General features: G+C 37.8%; 1 pseudogene; it reads left to right on the top strand.

Moving 5' to 3' along the window:
- The first annotated feature begins 231 nt into the window (after positions 1-231).
- On the top strand, positions 232-19,622 carry LOC123820745 (annotated as a pseudogene).
- Positions 19,623-20,114: the final 492 nt, after the last annotated feature.

The raw sequence follows: 20,114 nt of genomic DNA, 5'->3' as shown, positions 1-20,114 counted from the left end.
ACATCTGTGCTAGATGAATGAATGGTGTATCTTTGGATAGCACAGGTCTTGCTGTTGCTCCTAGTTCATTGCTCATTTTTTCATGAACCCCTAAGAGAACCAGACATTGTTAACAATGACCAAATGTGGATGAGAGGTCCCTATTTGCGTAGATTCAATTGAGTTCCTCCCACAAGATCTCCCAGTTATGGTAAGGAGATGTCTCAATGACAAATTAAAGATAAGGCAATCATGACTATGGATGCCCACGGGTCTCCACACTTAGTCACTGGTAAGGCATAGAGCAGGATGGCAGAGAAAAATTCAAGCTGAGGATTCTTCTCCAGGGTTTACCAAGGGCCAGTTGGCATCAGAAACAACAGGGCAGCAGAGCAGACTCTACTTGGGGCTTCTTCCCCAGGATGCCTAGCAGATGAGACAACCTTTGAGGACTGGACAAGAGCCAAGCAAGAGCCAGGTCTGTACCAGGAAGTCCCATAGCTCTTCACTGCACACTGCTGCTCCCATGGTCCTGTAGCCCTGTCTGCCTGAGACCACATTTCCAATACAGGAGGGCAGAAGGGAAGGTCTCTTCTGGCTTACTTCTCCTTTCCCTCTTATCTACCCCTTCCTATCACTTCCTTTCTTGGATTCTTTCCAAAATTTTCCTCTTTGGATATAAATTCAGACAGAACAAACAGTATCATATAACTATGAGAGATCAACATGTACATCTTCCTTTTGGCTAAGGGAGAGGGAGGCTGAAGTGTTTAGTTTTCCCATTTCCCATTATCATATGCACAAAATAATATGTATCTGTAATTTCCCCATGCACCTATCGTTTACATACAAAACAATTATTGTGTTGTTTTTATTAAGTTTATTGGAGTGACATTGCTTAATTACATTGTATAAGTTTCAAGTAGACATAAGTGTCATATATTGATATAATATATATGTCATTGTGTACTCACCACCCAAATCTCATTGGCCTCCGTCACCATATATTTGACCTACTTTTCCTCTTCAACCTCCCTCTACCCCTTTCCCATTTGGTAACCATCCTTCAGTTGTCTGTATCTATGAGTTTGTTTGCAAAACAATTATTAATCTCTACATGAAATTCTTATTTCTCTTTTTGGAGAAAGAGATGTGGGGGTGAGGGTGTTTGTTTATGTGTACTCAATAGTCTTCAATATGCATTCAAGGAGTATTTGCTCCTTGTATGGTATACATAAGGATTGCTGTGTAGGTCACATATTCAAAAATAACTCCTTGTGTCTGGCACACTCCCCCCTCCGTATATGGGGGGAGACCCCCCAAAACCCCAAAATTTGTTTATAAAAAATGTGTATTTACTCTTACATGTTTAAACTTCAGTCACCTTCAAAATACTTTCCATTTCATGCAATACACCTATTGAGACATTTTTTACACTGCCCTGAACAGTTTTTGAACTCATCAATTTTGATGCCTTTTAGTGTTTCTGCCACTTTTTGTTTCACTTTTTCTACATTGGCAAAACATTTCCCTTTGAGGTCTTTTTTTCATCCAGGGAGACAAAAAAGGCACTCAGAGTGAGACTCAGTGAATAGGAAGGGTGGGGCACAGAGATCAAGTCATTTTTGGTAAAAAAAACTGCTGAAAACTCAGCATGGTATGGACAGGGTATCTGAATCACCCATCATGAAATGGGAAAATGCATTGAAAGAGTCTTTAAAAAGAAATTCACTAAAGCTGGATTCAGCCTCTCACAACAACACCAGCTGGTACACTGATACAGATGGATTCTTAGAACACTCACCTAGCAGGGAAAGCCTGCACTACAAGGGATCCACCCTCCATAAGATAAGTCCAGTTTCCTGGTTCCCCCCAAATATATATGGCTAACCTCCTTGCCTCTTTCAAATCTTTGCTCAAATGTCAGTTTTTCCTAATTCACTTTCCCTGCTTTACTTTTTCTTTCTCAATAACACTTACAAACTTCTAACATATTATAGTGTGTATTAATTTAATTCATTTGTTGTTTATTGCTTAATTTCTCTCACTGGAATTCATATTCCATGAAGACACTGATCTTTCTTTTAGTCACTAACTCACCTGCCAAGCACCACCTTGACTATGGTCAAGCTCATAGTAAATGTTCAGGAAATTTATGTTGATCCCTGACTAGTGTGGCTCAGTTGGTTGGAACAGAATAAAGTATAAGATCAAATCCCAATAGATATATTGGATAGTTTCACATTCAATAAATGGCAAAATTAATTACAGAGTTACATTCTAAAAATTACAGATAAATAATTAGAATACAGTACAGCTAAATACTTATCTGATCTTTAGTAGGGACAGTGTTCCCATGCATATGCACAAAAATATTTAGTAAAGAGAAAATCAATATGAGGGACTATATAAAATTTTTAAATTTTCTATATAAAAAAGAGCATTAATTAAGTTAAAGGGTGAATGATAAGCCAGAGAAAAACTTAAAACAATAAGACAGACAAGTGGTTAAGATTCTAAATAAAACTCTTAATAAATCAATCTGTATTACTAACTCTGTGAGTTTGGATGGTTCTTTGATTCTTCAAAAATTTGTATCATTTTAATGAAAATAATAATTCAATGTACCTAATAGGATTTTGAGGATTACAAAAGATATACATGACAACACAGTGAAAGGCTTACTAAATGTTTGTTGTCATAATTACCACTATTATTATTAAATTTTTGCTTATTACAACAAATAAATGATATTAAATATTTGTATCCTTAAACAAATTGTTATTATTAAACACCTCAAGAGAATTATGAGCAAAGAGTTTAAAATGCAACTGAAACCAGAAGAATATAAATGGTAAGTAAATGAAATTGTGCCTGTTCAACAGCCCTCAAAGCAGTCATATTAAAACAACAGTGTGTTAAAATGATAACATATGAAGTGTGGGGAGAATGTTCATACTTTGTGGGTAAAAGTGAAAATCAATATAATCTTTCTGGAGAGCAATTTATCAAAATGCATCAAAACATATCAAAATGATATAACACATTGTTCATATTACACTCTAATAATTCTACTTCTAAAATTTTATAAAGGGAATAATCATATATGCGCAAAAGAAAAATGTATCAAGTTTATTCACTGTGATAGCAAATATCTAAAACAATTTAAGGTGCAACAAAGGAATATTTTTATCATGCAGTGGAATTTTACATACCCATTAAAAATCAAATGGTAGAAAAATATGTAAAAACATGAAAAATTGTTCACAATAACTGATCAAGAAAAATAGTAACTTACAACTGTTTTATATTTTATTTCCATTTTTAAAAATTGTATGTTTTTAAAATTATTTTATTGTTGTTCAATTACAGTTGTCCCCCCCCCCACCATTCCCCACCCAACCCAGCCAAACCCATCTCCCTCCCTTGCTCCCACACTTTCCCTTGGTTTTGTCCATGTGTCCTTTATAGTAGTTCCTGAAAACCCTTCACTTCATAGTCCTCTCCCCACCCCCTCTGGCTATTGTTAGATTGTTCTTAATTTCAATGTCTCTATTTATATTTTGTTTGCTTTTTTCTTTTTTTGATTATGTTCTAGTTAAAGGTGACATCATATGGTATTTGTCCCTCACCACATGGTTTATTTCACTTAGCATAATGCTGTCCATTTCCATCCATGCTGTTGCAAAGGGTAAGAGTTCCTTCTTTCTCTCTGTTGCATAGTATTCCATTGTGGAAATGTACCACAATTTTTGATCCACTCATTTACTTATGGGCACTTAGGTTGCTTCCAGCATTTGGGTATTGTAAATTGAGCTGTTATGAACATTGGGGTGCATAAGTGCTTTTGAATTTGTGTTTCAGGGTTCTTAAGATATAATCTTAGCAGTGGAATTGCTGGGTCAAAAGGCAGTTCCATTTTTAGTTTTCTGAGGAAATTCCATTAAAATATATAGATACACCTATATAAATATACATACATATGTCTGATACAGAATATAGATCTGGGTGGTAGAAATGCAGTGATTTTCATATTTCTTAATGTTTTCCTCTATTTTCCAAATTATTTATTATTTAGGTGTATCACTTCTTTCTTATTAGAAAAATGTAACAAATATTGTTTAAATAGTCCCTATGGTAGCTTTCATCCATATCTCTGTATTACTTTTTAAACTAATATTTTTATCTCAAACTGGAAATCAAGTAGGCTAGCCAATCACTCAGTTGAGGGTCTTCTTTCTCCCCATTCTAATGTTTAAGTGCCTCTCTAGAGAGTCTTTCTCTAAAGTAAGTTATTGCTTGACCAACAATCATGCTGACTACCTCTTCTACTTCCCCTTCCCTTTTTTTTGACAGGGGGTAGGTAGAGACATATGCAAAAAGCTTAGGACTTGGAGTTTCACAATCCTGGGATAGAACCCAGCTTTCTTGCTCCCTTGACCTTGGACTCAGTGTTGTGAATAGAGTGTGTGCTTGGGGAAAACCCTGATAATTTCCATGAAAGACAGAGAAGAGCTTGTAATACAAAGTGAATCTAGAGAATTTGGACTTTCTTCTATAATCAGTGGGAACTAAAAGAAGCTTTTAAATCAAGAAAGCCTTGTGGCCACATGTCTCTTAGCAAAATATCACTAGTGGGAATGTGGAATAAGGACAGGAATGGGAGGAATAATCTTATTAAAGTGTTGAGTAATTCAGAAAAATGATGGGGGATGAATCCAAGATACCATAACTAAAGAGGAGATGCTGTATTTGTGAGTGTGAAAATGAGTGGCTCCTTTTCTGTGAGAAGAAACAGAGAACTAATGGTGGGTCTTAAATTTCTTGCTAAGAAAATTATTGGGCTTGGAGTACTACCAACCCACACTATGCACTCTCCCCATCTCCCTTAGTCACAGAACCAACCCTAATTTCATTCAGGAGAGCACTTTGCCCAGCTAAAAGACTATATTTCTCAGCCTCTCTTGCAACTCAGCATTACTTAGAGTATATTCTCAATCAAATATAAAAAGAAGTTCCCGGTTGGGACTTCTAGAGGAGTCTCTTAAAAGAACAACTGGTGTGCACATATTTTCCCTTCTACTTCTTTCTCCTCCATGTTATTTGGAACTTGGAAATGATAACCAGAGTTCCAAAAACTATCTTGCATCATTAAATAATATTGTGATGGAATCCACATTTTAAGAGTGATGGAACAGAAAAATAGAAGTATACTGGCTTCCTCAAGAACACCAAGCTTCCATACTAGCCCTGTGATGTATTTATCCAAATGTCACTTAAATTAAAAATAAATCTTTATCTCATTTAAATCAATTTTATTTGGATTTTGTTAAGTGCTAATTTAATTATCATTAACTAATATGAAGAAAACAGGAAGTGGAGAAAATGTAGGGAGATGCCAAGTTAGGATTGTGCCATGTTGTATTTGAGACACCCATATGATATCCAACTAGATTTATACAGAAAGAAGTTGGAAATATGAAGTATTGATTAGAATTGAATGCCTGAATATGATCACATCAGCCAGGAAATGCAGAAGAAACACCTTAACCCTCATATATTACCATCTTTCCATTATAGTCCTAAATATATATGTCCCTGAGAAGAGTCAAAATACACAAAGTAAAAACTGATAGAACTATAAGAAGAAGCAGACAAATCCACAATTATACTCAGAGATTTCAGCACTGCTCTCAATAATGAATAGAGGAAGAACATAGATTGAATAACACTATCAACCAACTTTTCTAATTCTTTATCCATAGAACACTTCACTCAACTTAAACAAAATACATACTTTTCAGGTACACACAGAACATTTACCATGATAGCCCATATTCTGGGCCATAAAATAAGTTTCAAATAAAGTAAACTCTCAGACCACAATGGAATTAAATTAGAAACAAATAAAGGGAAAAATATAAAAATATAGTCATCAAATACTTGGAAACACAATAACGTATGTTTAAATCACCCATGGATGAAAGAACAGAAAATTAGAAAGCATTTTGAAATGAATGAAAATGAAAGCACATCAGAAATTGTGGGATACAGAGAGAGCAGAATTTAGAAGAGTATTTATAGCACTAAAATGCCTATATTAGAAAGAAGAAAGCTCTCAAATTGAAGATCTCATCTTTCTACTTAAGAAACTAGAAAAAGAATAAAATGAAAGCCAAAATAAGCAGAGGAAAGAAAACAATAAATATCAAAGAGGAAATTAATAAAATAGAAAACAAAATGCAATAGGGAAAAACAATGAAAGAAAAATGCTGCATTTCAAGAAACTCATCAGTCAGGTCTCAGATTAAATGTGTTTCCTCAGTAAATGCTGTCCCTAATAGTTAAAGTAGGTATCCCACTACTCTCAATCTTCCTTTATTTTCCTATTTATTTGTTTTATGTCATATATTTTAATTTTTAATTTTATAGTCACTGATTCATCTAAGATTTATCTCTCTCATTCTCTAAACTCCAGGAGGGCAGGAACCGTAGCCAGGTTTTTCATCATTATATCTTCAGTGCCTAGGACAGCTTTTGACACACAGAAGGTACTCAATGACAGGAGAATAATTGCTTAATGGAGAGAGTTTTGATAAAGATGATAATGATGATGAGTTAATGAATATGTACAGAGAAAAATAAGGTGCAGGACAGGTAGCCTTTTGCATTATTTTAAAGTAAGTAGTCAAGAAGAAAGAGGTGAGAGTTGATTGTCATAAAATTTAAGTTGGTTATGCAAGTAGATTGGATGAGAAATAGAAAAGAGAATCCAGTTAGAAGGAAAACGTAAGGGAACTTAGAGGAATAAAGAGAATGACCCACTGGGAATCTACCAGTAGTTGGGTATGGCTAGGGCACAGGACAAAGGAAGAAAAAAGTAAGAAAATGAAGAGTAGGTGGCAGAAGCAAGACCAGGAAGAGTCTCCTGTGTCATGATAAGAAATTTGGACTTCATCTGGTACTCCTTTGGAGTCTCAGAAAATTTTTAAGCAAAGAGTAACTTAAGCAAATTTGTATTCTAGAATGTTGGAGACCACTCTGTGTGGTATTGAAAACTGCAGCCCTGAGCCAGCAAGGCCTTGCCTGTAAGTCTTGACTGAATGCCAGGAATGCAGGTGGCAGGCATGATCCAATACTAACACTGAGAGTTCCCCGTGGGAAGTCAGGCCTGAATAATACATTTTATCCTTTGAAGCTTGCTTTGCTTTGTATAGCCTTTTTGATATAAACCAGATGTTTAAATTCAAAGCATAAGGGAGTGAATTAATCTCATTAACCTCATCTTAACAACCCTCTGGCATCAGCATATTTTACAGACCCTGACCTGAGGCAGATCTGTGTTTGCTCAATTGTTATCTATAGATAATATCTGTGTTCTATAACTATAGCCTTTGGACATTGATTGGTGAGTTTTGCATGCATACTGTATACCATTGCACATACCAATATCAATGAAAGCCATTTTGGAGAAGGGCTCAGGGCATTCTCCACTAGAGAGAATCACCACCCCCTTTCCCACTGGAAAAACAGATTGTGTCCAGGATGACTCATTCTCTTCCATGGTGGTTGGGATTGCTCTGTGGGACAGCGTATCCCTCACTAGAAAGTTGACTCTAATAGTCTGTGGAGATTAAAGTGGAGGAAATGAAGAAATATGGAAAGGAAGAAAAGATGGTTTGATTGAAGTATGTCAATTAAACTAATAGCATTTGGTCACAGTTTGAATTGGGAAGGGGGTGCCTTGAAGGAGGCAGGTTGAGTATCAATTATCCAGCTTAGGCAATAGAGGATACTGTGTACAGATCAATGAAATAAGGAAAGTAGAAGTCTTTATACAATAGAAGAAAGAGATAAGAATATCCTTTTGGACATGATCAAATGCTCTTTCCCCATTTTTGTGCCAATTACATTCATTCTGCCCAGTGTCACCTATTAAAAAAAACTTATCTAATTATAACTAGACCACATGACCCCCTCACCATATCAGATTCACCTCTTTTTAGATGCCATTCTTTTGGGGCCTAAGAAATCTGCTAATGAAATAATTAGGTGAATGACTCTTAGAAATATATCTGGGTGTTACCACCCCACAGGTTATTCATGAGTATCCAACAGGAGCCTTGTTAAAGCAATAAATAAATGATTATGTTAAATGAAATTGGCTTGGCTTGTTGGGGCTACCCAGCTATAGTTATTTTTTAAATTTATTTGCATTCAGATTTTTATGTAATAAATAAAATCTGACATAAAAGCCTGATAGCAAAAAGATGTGGAAAAAAGTCTGCCTATAATAATTTTTTTAAAGAAAGACTTCTTATGATTAAACTATCAGGAACTATGTGGGACACATTTGGGGCCATTGAGACATGGATTATTTCCTCCCCTGCTTCACATATCTAATATCAAAAAGAGAAGACTAGCACCCTAAATACTATAGTGGCTAAATTAACAGGATATCTCTGCTCTTAGGTTTATTCCCCAGTACTACCACTTCCTAACTCTGTGAGTTTGGTCTCCTTGTTTCACTGTGCCTCAGTTTTCCCATCTGCAAAACCATTATAATAATTTCTACTTCACTGAGTTGTTGAGAAGATTAAATGAGACTATACACAGAAAACCTGACACACAGTAAGTCTCAAGATTATGTTAGCTATTTTTAGTAGTAATAATGTATCCAGGGGATATGTGTGCATTTTTATCATTTACTGTTTTTATATGGTAAATTTCTTTATGCTATCACAGGCTGAGAATGGTCACAATTCTTTGTCCCATTTTCAAAGAATTAGAAACAAGGCAGCATCCTAAACAGACTATGCAATCCCTAAGGAGCAGGAAGTAAACATTATGAAACACAAATAGAGTCAAACACCATGTAAACAACTGCACAAAGTTCACAATGCCTTGGGTGAACCTTGTAAACACAACAGGAACAACAATTATGACAGTAAAGCAACAATTATAGCAATTAAGTCTAACAGAGGTAATTAAGCCAACTTAAATAAATGAGTATCCTTTAAATATCTTGCTTACCTCTATCACTTAAATGTTCTAGGATTCAGAAGAGCAAAGCAAACATACAACCCAGTCTTCCTACAGAAGGTTTAGTGAGAAACCACCAAAGGGACAGATGTTCCTCTTTTCTGAGGGGGATAGCCCTCTGACAGGGGGATGCATTAAGAACTGAAACTGGTTGTTTATGTGGGGCTCCCAGGCAATGGTTAGGCACCTTCTGTTTTGCACCTTTTGTTTTTTAAAGATTTTACTTATTTATTTTTAGAGAGAGGGGAAAGGAGAAAGTAAGAGAGGGAGAGAAACATCAGTGTGTGGTTGCCTCTTGCACACACCCAACTGGGGATCTGGCCTGCAACCTAGGCATGTGCCCCAACTGGGAATCGAACTGGCCACCCTTTGGTTCACAGGCTGGCACTCAATCCACTGAGCCACACCAGTCAGGACTAGGCTCCTTTTAATAGTTTTCTTGTTTTCACACCTGGAAAGCTAAATAAGAACTGCAATCCTGAGGCCTATGACAATGACTATGGGGATCCCTCTACAGTAAAGACCTTGCTCCTGAATCTCCCATTCTCCTCAGCAAGTTCTCTACTGAAGTTCTACCTACTCTAAAAGCAGCTGGATGGAGCATAGAAGAAAGCTTTAGTGTTTCTGACCAGAAAGAAAGATAATTAAGACTAGCTTATTTCAGATAACAACCAAGCTTTTGTTGATGAGGCTTATGGGGACACACATGGAAATCAATACATACAAAAGGTAGGAAAATAGTATCTTTGATTTTAAACACTTCCCCACCCCACCTCCAAAGAATCCTGTTGGTGTTTGAAAACAAATAAGATGCAAGCTACACAAGGGACAGGGGAAAATAAGCAAGAACTCAGATTGCCTGAGTCCAAATCATGATTCTGTCACTTACCTAGCTGAATGATTTTTGTCAAGTTACTTAAGCTTTCTTTGCTTCCATTTCCTAATCTTCAAAATGGAAATAATTGTAGTACCCCTTATGAGGCCATTTAGAGAATGAAATGGAGTTGTAAATGCTGAGTACTCAGAACAATTCCTAACATATACAAAGCACTTTAGAAGTGCTAATGTGAAACTACATGTGCATTTTTAACTTCACAGTCAACTATGAGCTTATTCCATCCTCTTAGTACCAAAGCACATCCTTCTGAGGGAATTATCCAGACCACATGCAGTATTCTCTATTTTTGTCACTGTTGCCTTGGGACAGATTTTTAAAACTCGACTCATCAAACATTATGTAGTTGATTTAGAAAGTTCTCTTAGATCACAGAATTTGTTTGTGTTCCCTTTATGTTTGCCTTTAATTATTTCAATGTACATTATTTCCTATCTTACCTAAGGCTTCAGGCAGATCAACCTTTTTCTAATTGTGCTTCCTATTCTTGATCCCTCTCTGTCACCCATGATTGATCTAACTCTAGGAACAAATTCCCCACTTCCTGTTAACAGTGTTGCATGAATATTTTCATGTTTTTGCATGGTCAGAGCAAAAGTTACTTGCAACCTGGATTAAAGGATGTTTGAATGGCAAAAAGTTATGGAAGTTAAAGATAGAAACTTCTGGAAAGAATAAAAACATGTCCTTTATAAACATCTACTGATAGTCTTATCTATCTATCTATCTATCTATCCATACATACATACATACATACATACATACATCTAAACTATGGTAGGTTAACTTATTATCATTCAAGTAGGATAACACATAAGGTCCTTCACATTTTCAGACTTAACACTTCCTATTCACCAACACCCATCTGTTCTCCCAAATTCACCTTCTATATGAATCCATCAATGGTTAAAATTATGAATTACTAAAGGACTAATTCCATTATTTTATTTGTTTCCCTTACTTGGTACCCTCCTCTTCTTTTAGCAAAGCACACATCCATAGAGAATTTTAAAAGTGCTCAGAGAACTAAAATGATAAAAACAAAAGTCAAATTCAAATATTAAAAGACTCACAAGCACTGGCTAGTGTGGCTCAGTGGACTGAGCACTGGCCTGGGAACCAGAGTTGCTGGTTCAATTCCTAGTCAGGGCACATGACTGGGTTGTGGGCCAGGTCCCCAGTAGTGGACGTGTGAGAGGGAATCACACATTGATGTTTCTCTCCCTCTCTTTCTCCCTCATTTTCCCTCTCTCTAAACTTAAATAAAATCCTTTAAAAGACTCACAAAACCACACTAGTATGGTATTCATTTGATCCCTTCTTAGGGATGGTGTCAAGCTGTGAGCACAAGTGCTCACAGAGTCATTCAGGACCCCTTCCATAGTCAGCTGTTCCCTCACTCAATTGCTTCTTGTACAAGGCAAGGATAGAGAAGAGCTTACACTCAGGTTCCTTTAATGTTTATCAAATTTAAAATGGCTTTAACCATCATCAAAATGAAAAGGGATAGGAACTCCTTCTTTCTTTCTGCTGTGTAGAAATCCACTGCGTAAATGTGCCATACTGTTTTGATCCATTCATTTACTGATGGGCACCTAGGATGCTTCCAGCACCTAGGTATTGTAAATTGTCCTGCTATGAACATTGGGGTGCATAGGTTCTTTTGGATTGATGTTTCAGGGTTCTTAGAGTATAATCCAAGCAGTGGAATTGCTGTATCAAAAGGCAGATCCATTTTTAGTTTTCTGAGAAAATTCCACACTGTTTTCCATTGTGGTTGTACAAGTCTGCAATCCCACCGACAGTGCTCCTACCCTATGCAACAGCATGGGTGGAACTGCAAAGCATTATGCTAAGCGAAATAAGCCAGACAGTGAAAGACAAATACCATATGATCTCACCTTTAACAGGAACCTAATCAACAAAACAAACAAACAAGAAAAATATAACCAAAGACACTGAAATTGAGAACAGGTTGACAGTGACCAGGGGGGAGGGAATTTCAGGGGAAAAGGGGAAGGGTTTGCAGGAACCAGTATAAAGGACACATGGACAATAATAAGGGGGTATGGAAGTGGGAGGGATGTGGGGATGGCTGGGGGGTGGGCTGAGATGGGGGTAAAAGGCAGAAAACTGTACTTGAACAACAATTAAAATAAAATATAAAAATAATTTTAAAATCAGTAAATAAACAAATAAATAAAACTAGAAAAAAATGAAAAGGAACCCATCATATGGGAGAACATATTTGCCAATGATACATCGGACAAGGGTTTGATCTTCAAAATACAGAAAGAACTCATACTACTCAACACCAGGAAGACAAACAATCCAATTTATAAATAGGCAAAGGACCTGAACAGACACTCCTCCAAGGAGGACATACAGGTGGGCATAGGCATATAAAGAGTGCTCAACATCACTAGCCATCAGAGAGATGCAAAATAAAACCACAAGGAGATAACACTTCACACCCATCACAATGGTGATCATAAACAAATTAACAAAAAACAAGTTCTGGTGTTGTGGAGGAAAGAGAACACTAGTGCACTGTTGGTGGGAATGCAGACTGGTACAGCCACTATGGAAACCAGTATGAAATTTCTTCGAAAAACTAAAAAGGGAACTGCCTTTTGACCCAGTGATTCCACTGCTGGGAATATAACCCTAAGAATCCCAAATTATCAATTCAAAAGAATTTATGCACCCCTATGTTCATAGCAGCACTATGACTGGCCAAGTGCTGGAAACAGTCTAAGTGTCCATCAGTAAATGAGTGAATCAAAAAATTGTGCTACATTTACAAGATGGATTATTATGCACCAGAAAGAAAGATGGAAATACTACCTTTTAAAACAGCATGTATGGAACTGGAGAATATTATGCGAAGTGAAATAAGCCAGGTGGTGAAAGACAAATGCCATATGACCTCACCTATAAAAGAAATCTAATGAACAAAATAAACTAACAAGAAAAATAGAAGCAGGTACATGGAAACATGAGACAGACTGACAGTGATGAGAGGGGAAGAGGGAGGGGCATAATGGTGGAAAGGAGGGGAAGTGATTAAGTAAAGAACATGTAGGAATGACCCATGGACATGGACAAGAGTGTGGGGATCGACTGTGGGAGTGGGGACTGAGCTGGGTGGAGGAGAGCAAAAGGGGAAATATTGGAATGGCTGTAATAGAATAACAATAAAAATTTTTAAATAAAATAAATAATGGCTTTATATGGGAGCATGTTTTTTGTTGTTTTGTTTTGCTTTCATTCTTGCCTTAAAGCCAGAAATCTGTCAGCTCTTACATCTTGGCAGTAGAACAGAATGAGAAGGAATGGTCAAGAGGAGAGAAAGAACAAAGAAAAGTATTTCACTTTTTCTCCACCTTAAGTTCCTCAGAGCCTGCCTTCTCCTGATATTTTGATTGGTAATGATGAGTTAATAAATGTTTTGGTAAGGAAACAAGCTAATGGACATCCTGCTGTCCTCTGCCCAGTTTTACCCTCAGAAAGAGACCCAGGGAGGGGAGGTGAAGTGGGACCTTCCCTAAAAGGAAAAACAGAAAAGTAAGTTCTTAGGAAGAAGAAACAAGATTGGGGAAGAGAACAGTGGTATGTGGCTCTTTTAGGAGGGAAAGCTTGGGCAACTTCTCTGGGGAGCCCAGGGAGGTGGGAAGAACCTCAAGGAGGCACAACTGCAAGGACCACTCAGGAGACTGTCACGGATGTGGGGTTCCTAGCTCAAACAGATGACCACAAAGATACAGACCACTGTGTACTAAAAAACAGGCAACTCCCTACTACTATATAGCAAGTGGCAGAGGAGAGGTAAAATCCCAGATATGGCTGCCACCGACAAGGCCCTGGAAATTGGACCTTGAGGTCTCACCTGAGTGTGCTGCCAGTGTCCTGCTATAGGGGCTAGCTGGGACTACAGCAGATAGAAGTTCTGGCTACCCCAGCTAAGTGAGAACCCCATATCAGACAGATCTTTATTTAGAAAAGTATTCTGATTTTTCTTGTGCATTGTGGTGTTATAAAATGTATTCCAGTGTCCCACATATATCTCCAAGGAATCAACCTGTATTTTTCCACAGTTTGCTTTGTGAATAGGACTGCAGTCATTTCAACAATTCACAATTTTAAATCCATTTTCTCTCTAACCATGCAAAGAAGAGTTCATGCCCTGGCTTTTTCGTCCTGTCTACCCTCTGTGAAGGTCTCTGCAAGTGCTGGGGTAAGTGGCCCAATGGCAGTCCTGTTGGCAACAGGTTGGCTCAACCTGCTGAGTGTTCACCCTCCTTTCTGCTGCTCAGCCACATGCAGCAGGAGGAAGTTACAAAAGCATCGGTGGTCATGGCCAACACCTAGGAAATAAAAGGAGCAGAGTCTTCCCAAGTGTTCTCTGTTTGACTTCAGAAACCACCTCTGCCCTCTCTCAGGAACATGTATAAAGCCATTTCCAGCCTTGGTGAAAAATAAGTGGGTCTCTTTTCTTCAGAACCTCTTTACCCTTAAATTCATGAAGTCCTTCTCCCAAGGGCTGCCCTGTGCACTCTATCCTTCCTTCCTACATCCTCCTTGGAGGTTTGCCAGCATGCATTTGGAATTGCACAACACAAACTGGGAATAAGTTCAACTCTGTAACTAGTTTTGGTTGTTTTATGATCAATACCTCTTGCCTCAGGCTCCAAAGGAAAATTACAACCAAATAAGCCCTGCGTTTTTATAAATTGTGTGCGGCTTCCCTCTGACTTTGATCCATTCTCATATGGTACAGTAACTGGGTGTGGTTATGGCCAAGTACATGGTCAAAATATTGTATTAATACTGGATCACACCCTAAGGAAATGACCACAAAACCATTCCCAATGGGCTCACTTTTGCTATCCTACATTGACTAGGAATCCTTTCATCTGGGCTCTCATTTTTGCATTCAGGTGCTGGTGCATGTCCCATGTCTTTGGAGGCTGATCTGCCAAGCTGTGGCTTGAGGAGGAGGAGGAAGGAAGTTGTTGGGGCCCAGGAGTAGGGCTACACTGCTCTGAACCTCAGAGATTTTTGAGTGTGGTATTTTCTCCACTTTAAAAATGAAGTTCCAGTAAAGGAGAGTGTTAATAAAAGTTACGATTGAGGGTCTATGAAATGATTATATATATTTATATTTACATATTTAAAAATATATACAAATTTACATTAATAAATCCAGTAAAACTTACAAAGGGGGATAAAGCAACTGAGGTTCAGAGAAGCTCAGTTGTCTTATCAGCTAGTGAGTGGCAGAGGACAGGGGCAAACCCAGATATAGTTGATGCAATGTGCTGAACTCCCCTGCTGTGCTGCCTGGTATCAGCCAGAGTGAGCTAGGAGAGCAGTTTGGAGAGGTTAAAGTGATGCCACGGGGATGGGTGGTGGTGCCCAGGACAAAGCAGAACCTGAAACTGGCTCGGGCCCCCTCCATCTCTTCCAATACATGCTAGTAGATAACCAATAGGGTTCCAAGAGGAGAGAGCAATGCTGGACGGTGCTCACTGCTTTTGTAAGGTTCACTTTGAACCTCTCAAAATCCCAGTCCAGCATAATACCCCAGTATGGCTCTCCCTGATAATTCCTACTTTGGGGAATTGATTACTTTCCCCCAACTCTGGAAAAATGCCACCTCGCGGACCCAGACAAGTAATGGACTTAGTCTTCATGCATCAGAAGAAAGATTCTTCCCCCCTCAACCCACATTTTGTTTTATTTTTACCCTGCTCAGTGTGGCTCAGTTGGTTGCAGCATTGTCCCATACACTAAAACACTGTGGGTTCATTTTCCAGTCAGGGCACATACCCAGGTTGCAGTTCAAATACCCTGTTGGGCTGCCTACTAGAAGGCAACCATTTGATGTTTCTCTCTTGCACTCTTGATGTTTCTGTCTTCTCTCTCTCTCTCTCTTTTCATCTTCTTCTCCCTTCTCTCTCTAAAAGGAATGGAAAATATCCTCAGATGAGGAAAAAAATTTTAAGTCAACCCACATTTTATATCCCATATGAAACCTGGAAGTTGGATTTGAGAGCAGGACTGAAACTACAGCAAATAACTTTTGCAAAAAAAGATGTCCCTAAATAAGATTTTTTAAAAGTAAAGAGAGAAAAATGGAAAGCACACACTTAAGGGGAAGTAATCATTTCTTAATCATAATAATACTTTAAATAATCTATAGAAGGCCATTCTCTGTCCCTTTAAAACTCTGCAGTTGGTGGACCCCTATAACCTTCACCTAATACTCTTTTTATGTGTGTGTGATGATAGTATAATGTTTTTTATAAAAATTTCTCCTGAGCCTCATGTGCTTTGGGCCACATTGCATATACAAGGGCAACTTGTTGATATCTACTTTATGGCTTTCCTTGGGTCAAGTGGACAATGGCTCTGTCTCTGTCTGCATTTTGCCATATTCTGTCACCCTGACTGTGAACTGCTTGCAGCAGGGGTGTGCTCTCAACTCCATACCTCATTCGAGTTCCAGCAATGACTTTGGGCAGGAACTTGATATGTTGCTCAGTCATGTGTAGTGGCTAGATACATCCACACAAGTGGAAAGTTCCCCTACTACAATCTGAAGGGCTTATTTCGTATCCACTGCCTCCTATCAGAGGTCAATCAAAAACATTATTACCAAACTTTATTCCCATAAATGTGATTACTGGGCTAATTCTTCTAATCCAGAATACTGTGTAACACACAGTAGTAACCTTTGATTTTTAAAATTAGAAAACTTTGTGACATGCACCTCAGGGTAAAAGTTTGAATTCTAACATAATTCAAGGAAGAGGTCAGTATTTTAGAGGAATGATATGAGCAGAAGAAGTGAAGTTTTCTATAAGCAGAAAAGAGACCATAAAGGCCTTGGCCACTTTTAGGACTGGGGCCTTCATTTTGAATGCTATCAGGACCCATTGAAAACATTCAGTTATGCATTTTAGGATATTATCTGAAAAATGAGTTCCAAGACAGGAAAACTGGAAACAGATAGGAATCTGCTGCAGTGAGAAGTAAGTTCTGCCAGAACTCAGACAGTGGTATAGAGATAGACAGGAATCAATTGATCTTAGGAAGTTCCTGATGTGAGTATTGAGGCTTCAGAAGAAGAAAAACTTTGTAATAGCTTCTGATCTCTGACCTAGTCAGCTGTCTAAATGATGATAAAAGCACCGAGGCTGAATGACTGCAGGAGAAGCAACTCTGGTAGGGTGGTCAGATTTTTATGCTTGTGGAACATTTGATGGCAGATGTCCAACAGGCAATCGAATGCCTGAGCCTAAAGCTAAGGACCACGTTTAGGGCTGGAGTTTAAAGTATAAGGAAGCCATGATCATGTGGGAACTACCTGAAACAATATGGCAAGATGTGGCTCCCCAGGGGATAGAGGGGGACAAGAAAGAAAGAAGCAGAGGATGAACCTAGAAAGAGTGCTAACATTTCAGGGACAAGACACTGAGAAGAAACAAATAGAAAGCCACAGTAGGAGCTTCCCAGTCCTGTCAGCTTGATGGAAACAAGTGAGGCAAAGTCCCAGCTGGTCTGCACTAGAGGTCTCAGTTTTGGAGCAGAGTGCTCAATTTCACACAGATCTTAGGGGAATGAGTGTGAAGGGCAAAAAAGCTGCATTAACAGCACAGGAATGTAAAAGAGCAAGAGTTTAGGGAGTGGAGGGTGCAGAAGATGGAGGATATCCAGTGAAAAAGTGAAAAAGTGTTCCCATAGTCAGGTGGGGAGCCTGGGAGAGGGACAACACAAGCTTTGAGTAGCCCTTCTGCTTGGCCATCCCACATGCCTGAGGCACTCTGAGGATTCAATTTAGAGCAGGACTTGCTCCTCCCTGACTCTGACTTCCATAACTGGTTTGCAGCTCTTCTCCTGCTTGATCCTCAGTATATGACAGTGAGAGGTCTGGAAGGCTCCATTCTTATGTTCACTGTGTTTGCTTGCTAATCCAAAAATAGTCAGAAGCACCCCTCAGCCCCGAGTTTTCTGTTCCATCAAGAACCCTACAAAGAACCCTAAAGATTCCACCAAAAAAAAAAACTATTAAAACTGATAAGTAAATTCAGTAAAGTAACAGGATACAAAACTAATATTCAGAAATTGCTTACATTTTTACACACCAAAAACAAACTATCAAAAAGGGAAGCTAAGAGAACAATCCCATTTGTAACTGCATCAAGAAAAATAAAATACCTAGAAATAAATTTAATCAAGGAGGTAAAAAACCTATATATTCAGAAAATTATAAGATATTAAAGAAAAGCTGAAGATACAAATAAATAAAAGCATATACCATGCTCATGAATAGGAAGAATTAATATTATTAAAATATCCATACTAATCAAAGAAATCTATAGATTCAATGCAAAGTCTACAAAAATACCAATGGCATTTTTCACAAGACTAGAACAATTAATCCTCAGATTTTATATGGAGCCACAAAAGACCCCAAATAGCTATGGCAATCAAAGTTGGAGATATGCTACCTGATATCAAACTACACTACCATACTATGGGAATCAAAACAGCAGGGCACCAGCATAAAAACAGATGCATAGATCAATGGAACAGAAGAGAACTCAGAAATAAAACTGCTGCTATATGGTCAATTAATCTATTGTGCAAGCAAGAATATATAGTAGGGTAAAGACAGTCTATTCAATAAATGTTGTTGGAAAAATTAGGCAGACACATGCAAAAATGAAATTAGACCACCTTCTTACACTATGTACAAGAATAAACTCAGAATGGAATAAAGAATTAAATGTAAGACCCAAAACCTTAAACTCCTATAAAAATAATCTCTGACATTTTTCTTAGTGATATTTTTATGATATATTTCCTTAGGCAAGGGAAACAAAAGAAAAAATTAAAAATAGAACTACTTTTTGGGTAGAAGTAGAATTGCCCAGCAATTGCCCAGCAATTCTACTTCTGGGTACTTATCCAAAGAAATTCAAAACACCAATTCAAAAAAGTCTCAAAAAAACGAGGTGAACTTAAGAACAGGAGGCACAGGTTTAGTGGCTGAAGAGGTTGTGGTGGATGCACTGCAATATTTTGACCAAGGTTACAAAGCACCCGATGTGCAAAAAGCAGCTGTGGTACTGGTGGAAGAAGATATTCTCAGATACCAATATATGAAGAACTACTGAGCTACCTAACAGCCCCAGATTATTCTGCTTTTGAAACACATATTGAGAAATGAATTTGAAAGGCTGGCTGTTCCACAACCAATTGAATTGTTCAGTATGAAACAATATGAACTTCCAGCCCCTTCTTCAGGTCAGAAAAATGACATTACTGCATGACAAGAATGTGTAAACAATTCAAAGACCCAGTTAGAACACCAAGCAATTCAAATTAAGAATCTGGAACTAATGTCACAGAATGGATGCAATGCCTGGAAAACATAATGAAGATCTAGTTTGTATGTGAATACTCACAGAAAGATCTCCAGAAGTGGAGGGAACGCATTCAAGATTTAAACTGGCAGCAAAAGAACACACAACTCACAGCTGGATCTAAATTAGGAAAAATAGAGTCAAATTGGGTATCACTGGTCATAAAGAATTATGAGATTGAAAGGACTATTGAACAATTAGAAAATGAAGCATTTCAAATGAAACAGCAACATGGAGAGGCCAACAAAGAAAACATCTGACAAGACTTCTGAAAGACAATTAATTCAGAGGGTAGAAAGGAAGGTAAGCTGGGCTTTCACAGAAGATCAAGCACCAGCACTACGGAGGACAACTGCATCTTACAGAACTCATCAGTGGTTAAGTGTTCAGAAACTCTGGAAGGTGGACTGCTATATTTCATTTGTGCATTAGCAAAATAAAAATTCCAACTTGGAAATTAAAAAAAAGATATATGCACCCCTCTCTTCAGTGCACTATATATCTAAGCAATATAATAACCAATTTATCTAAGACAATATATCCAAGCAACCTAAGTGTCCTTCAGGAGATGAAGAAAGTGTAGTATATGTATATACAATGGAATATTACTCAGCCATAAAAAGAACAACATCTTACCATTGACAACTACATGAATGGACCCAGAGGATATTATGCTAAGTGAAATAAGTCAGACAGTAAAAGACAAATGCTATATGATTTCACTTATATATAGAATCTACTGAGCAAAATAAACAAAGAAACAA

The sequence above is a fragment of the Phyllostomus hastatus genome, unplaced genomic scaffold (genome assembly GCF_019186645.2).
Source record: "Phyllostomus hastatus isolate PE091 unplaced genomic scaffold, TTU_PhHast_1.1 phas_contig_37, whole genome shotgun sequence".
In the NCBI taxonomy this organism is placed as follows: domain Eukaryota; kingdom Metazoa; phylum Chordata; class Mammalia; order Chiroptera; family Phyllostomidae; genus Phyllostomus; species Phyllostomus hastatus.
The sequence above is the reverse complement of the archived record's forward strand: the minus strand, read 5'-3'. Positions and strand labels throughout refer to the sequence as shown.